This window comes from Lonchura striata, chromosome Z (assembly GCF_050655825.1).
Source record: "Lonchura striata isolate lonStrDom1 chromosome Z, ASM5065582v1, whole genome shotgun sequence".
NCBI classification, from domain to species: domain Eukaryota; kingdom Metazoa; phylum Chordata; class Aves; order Passeriformes; family Estrildidae; genus Lonchura; species Lonchura striata.
Genome location: NC_140740.1, coordinates 82,367,605 through 82,372,707, shown reverse-complemented (window position 1 = coordinate 82,372,707; position 5,103 = coordinate 82,367,605). Strand labels below are relative to the sequence as shown.

General features: G+C 44.3%; 1 long non-coding RNA gene across 1 annotated transcript in view; it reads right to left on the bottom strand.

Moving 5' to 3' along the window:
* LOC146763910 (uncharacterized) overlaps positions 1–5,103 on the bottom strand; it is a 242,467-nt gene that overhangs the window by 204,899 nt on the left and 32,465 nt on the right. The window lies entirely within an intron of this gene.

The following is a 5,103-nucleotide window of genomic DNA, read 5'->3' as shown; positions in this document are numbered from 1 at the left end:
GGTAAGTGGTCAGACTGCAGTTTGTCAAAGCTACTGCCTACTGATGGCTACCTAATGCATGCAAATATGCATTAAGCAGAAATCAGTGTGATGAATATAGTCAATGTGATGTAATGGTCAGAAAAGGACCAGTGACCAAGAGCAGAGAGAATAATTCCATAAGTGCTCTATTTTCCATTTTTAAAAGTTACCCATCCACAAGGTTGGTTGTGCTCTTTCCTTTATAGTTTAGGTAGTGCATTTCAACATTTTACTCCTTTTAGCAGTACACCATCTAAATAATGATGTGATTGGTGACAGCCAGCATGGCTTCACTGAAGGCAAATTGTGTCTGACAAATTTGGTAGCCTTCTATGATGAGATTACTGCAGTGCTGGATGAGGAAAGAGCAACAGATTCTATCTACCTGCACTTGTACAAAGCATTTGACAATATCCTGCGTAACACTCTTGTCTCTAAACTGGAGACACATGGATTTTCAGATGGAACAGTTGTTGGATAAGTTGTGGGATAATTTCTTATCCAAGTTGATAGATAAGAAATTGGCTGGATGGTTGTGCTCCAAGAGATGCAGTTGACAGCTCAAATGGAGACAAGTGGCAGCTGCTGTTCTTCAGGGCCCAGTATTGGGACCATCACTATTTAAAATCTCTGTCAGTGACACAAGTTTGTCATTGACACCAGGCTGTGTGGTGCTGTCAACACACTGGAGGGAAAGGATGCCACTCAGAGGGAGCTGGGCAGGCTGGAGAGCCTGTGTGAATCCCATGAAGTTCAGTAAGACCAAATACAAAGTCCTACACCTTGGTTGGGGTAATCCCAAGTACAAGCTGGGTGGAGAATGGATCATGAAGAGGACTTGGGGGTGCTTGTGGTGAGAGGCTGGAGGCCAATCATGTTCCTGGCTTCCTCACAGGGACCATTGCAAGGAGTTGAGGGAGGTGATTCTTGCCATCTTCTCAGCTCTCGTGAGACTCCATCTGGAGTGGTGCATCCAGCTCTAGGGTCACCAACACAGAAGAGATGTTGACCTATTGGAATGAGTTCAGAGAGATATGAAGCTGATGGCTGTAGCACCTCTGCTATGAAGACAGGCTAAGAGAGTTGGAGCTGTTTAGCACAGAGAAGAGAAGGCTTTGGGGAGACCTTGCAAATGCATTTCAGAACCAAAGAGGGCTACAAGAGAGATGGAGAGGGACTTTTTACAAAGGCAAACAGAGATGGGATGAGGGTGAATGGACTTAAGCTGAAGAAGGGTAGAGTTTGATTAGATATGAGGAAGAAAGTCTTTACTGTGAAGGCGGTGATGCAGTGGCACAGGTTTCCTGGAGAAGTTGTGGATGCCCCATCCCCAGGCAAAGCTCTGAACAACCTGGTCTAGTGGAAGGTGTCCCTACACATGGCAGGTGCATTGGAATGAAATTATCTTGATGGTCTATTTCAACCACAGTAAATATGAAATTATATTATTTTATTATCTACTAGGTTAAAATTGCAGACATGCCCTAAAAGTCAGTAAAAGGAATAAATTCAATAGGCAAGTAGGTCCTATTGAAGTCCTAAGGAAATTGATGTACAGTTATTGAGCCTGAGATCTTACAAAAAGAGAAAGATGCTTGGAACTCTTGGAACTGTTATAAGTAAAAGTGAAAGACACGATCACCTAATTAGCTGAGAGATGGAGAAAGGAAATGTGTCTCAAAATTTGCTTTTTAAAGAGAGCAAATACTCAAAGAGAACCTCCAGTCACTAACATTTGCACAACACCAGCTGGAAAAGTCTGGCAGTTTTTATTATTTTCAGATACGTTTGCAATGAGATAGGTGAGTTGCAAATGTCAAATAGTGTATTACAACAAAAACCCTCCTGACAGGCAGAAGAGCTCAGTAGTGGCTCAGCAGTAGCCCTTCAGTGCTCTCCCCCAATAAATGCTAGGAAGATTCATCCCTCCACTATACACAGAAGAAACAATCTAGCTATGAAGCATGTCAGATATAGTACATCCTCAAAAGAAGTGTAGATGTTATATTCCACTCTGGATGATCCATGTAAGACTGCCTGACCCAATTTCAAGTCCACACTTGCTTGCAAAGACCTGCAAAAGAAAAAAGACATTCTGCAGTATGTCCCCAGTCAGTGCTGTTCAAATGGATATCCCACTGCTCAGGCCAGATCAAATTTAGGACATACAGGCCACAGCATTCCTTTTTATACTTTTGACTACTGATGTCAGCAGCACAGATCAGGGCAGCCTGAACATATCTCTGTTGTTTTTAACAGGCCTTCAGCTGGAAGCAGTGTAGCCTTTTCTGAATAAATGATGGTATGAAGAATAATATGCTTGGCCTTAGCATCACCCAGATCATGCTTGTAGGCAGGAAAAATACTTCTCTGCTGCAAAACCATAGCAGCAAAGCTGCCTAGAAATTGGCATGAATCTAATGTGTGCTCTAACACACACTCAGAGAGGACTGTTCAGCTTCTGCTGGCCAGACTGAAAACTATTTTTGCACCTGCAAGGCAATCTTCTGCTATGGGATGAGATCAGTATATAACCAGGATGCAACAGCAGTTCTAGCATGCAGTCTCACTCTGTTATTCAGACCCATTCTCTAAATTTCTATCATCCCATGGATAGGTTCAGTAGAGGGCACCCTCTCTCTACAGAGCATAAAGAGCTGGGCGAAGAACAGGAAGTGAAAGAATCCTGTTCCACAACTGGTGACATAAAAATTAATGTTTCTTAGCCAGTTACTATAGAAATAGGCATTATCTAGTGCACTTTCAGCAAATTCGCTAACACCAAATCTGAGTGTTGCATTTGACATGCCTGAGGGAATGGATGGAATACAGGAGGAGGACCTGGACAAGCCTAGAGCTGGGCCTATGAGAACCTCATAATGTTCAACAAGACCAAGTGAAAGGTGCTGCACCTGGGCTACACCAGTGCCTAGTATCAGTCCAGGCTGGGGGATGAACAACGGGAGAGCAGCCCTGAGGAGGAAGACTTGGTGGTGCTGTGGGTGAGAGGCTGGACATGACCTAGCCATGAGTACTCCCAGCCCAGAAATCCAAACGTGTCTTGGGCTGCATCCAAAGCAGTGTGAAGAGCTTCCTCTGCTCTGCTTTACTGAGACACCAGCAGGACTACAGTATCCAGCTGCCAGGTCCTCAGTACAGGAAAGTCATGGAGCTGCTGGAGCAGATCCAGAAGACAGCCACACAAATTATCAGCAAGATGAAGCACCTCTCATATGAAGAAACACTGAGAGAGTTGGAGGTTTTCAGACTGGAGAAGGGAAGGGTACAAGGAGGCATTATTGTAGCCTTCTGGTACCCAAGGTGGGTAAGATGGAGCAGACTTTTAATAAGGCCTGCAGAGACAGGAAAAAGATGTCTTTGTTCCAATCCAACAAGCAGGTAGATTCCGACTAGATATAAGGATGGATTTTTTACAAAGAGTGACTGGAAAACTGCCCAGGGGGAAAGGACCTGGAAGTGGTGATTGAGAGTGACTGAATATGAGCCAGCTGTGCCCAGGTGGCCAAGCAGGCCAGTGGTATCCCAGCCACTGGCAACAGTATGGCCTGCAGGACAAAGGCAGTGATAATCTCTCTGTCCTTGGCCCCAGTAAGGCCATTCCTCAAGTTCTGTGTCCAAGTGAGTTCCCCCTCAGTACAAGAAGGACATTGAGGGGCTGGAGCATATCCAGAGATGGGCAACAAGGCTGGAGAAAAGTTTAGCAGCAAGGTGGGGTTCAAGCTCTTCTGCCAGGCAACCAGTGACAGGATGAGAGGACACAGCCTGAAGCTGCACGAGGGGAGGTTAAGGAAGAATTTCTTCATGGAATGGATTGGCAAGCACTGGAATGGACTTCTCAGGAAGGTGGTGAAGTTAGCATCCCTAGAAGTGTTCAAGAAACAACTGGACGTAGCGCTTCATGCTAGCAACTAGTCTAGTTGACGAGGTGGTGATTAGCTAAAGGTAGGACTCATTGATTTTATAGGTCTTTTCCCACCTAAGTAATTTTGTGATTCTCTAAACACCTGGAACCAGCTATCCAGCGAGGTTGTAGATGCACCATCCCTGGAAATATTGAATACTGAAATTGAAGGTCAGGAAATACTGAAGGTCAAGTTGGTCCGGGCTATGAGCAACTTGATCTAGTTGAATATGTCACTGATCAATGTAGGTGTTTTGGATTTAATGACCTTTAAAAATTGTTTTCAACCCAAATCATTCTATGATCATAAATGAGAATAACTTTGCAAAATGGAAATACTAACCTCCTTGCTAAAAGAGCTATGCTGTTCCTTCATTTACAGATAAGGGAACAAGGATCATATTAATTGACTAATATAAAAGGATGCCTGCAACAAGAGTGCTATATAAAGGAGTTTAGAAATCTACATTACTCTCGTTATCACCTTACAGTCAACCTTCTGCTCACTCAGATGGATGAGGACAGAAGTGGAACAATTACCCAGTAAAAAGACAACTTTGTCTATAAATGTCACTGATAACAGTCAGTAAAGAGATCCCACAGCACAGATGCCTGTTCTTTACCACCATGCATGAGATGCCCTTAGCCATCACATGAAGCAGGAGCTTGTTACCTTTGTTTTAGCTCACACAATTAAGATATTATTAGTACTCTGTCCTGGTTCAGGGCAAATTTGGGAAAGAACTCACAAAGGGTTCCTCTAGAAGGCAGATTCAATCAGCCCCTCCCCCCAACTGGTTCGGGAAAGATACCTCCTTGGAGAAAAGTGGAAAAAACCTGTTTATTAAGCAAGCAAACCTAAACAATATTAAACAATAAAACTTCTTGCCACTCCAAGAGAGAGAGACAAACTCAGAAAAATCCCCTGGGCTGCAGCTCAGCTCACTCAGTCTCTGCTCAGTCCCTCCGGTGCTGGAAATGCCATGGCCCAGGCCTGGCCTGCTGGGCCACAGGTGCTGCTGCTGATGCTCTTCTGGTGTTCAGTCCAGAGCAGGTCCAGAGAATGGGAAAAAAACACAGTCCAGGAAACTTCTTTGCCTCAGCTAGCTAAAATTCACTAGAAAAGCAAAGGAGAGCTCTGTCTCGCTGTCTGTCCATCC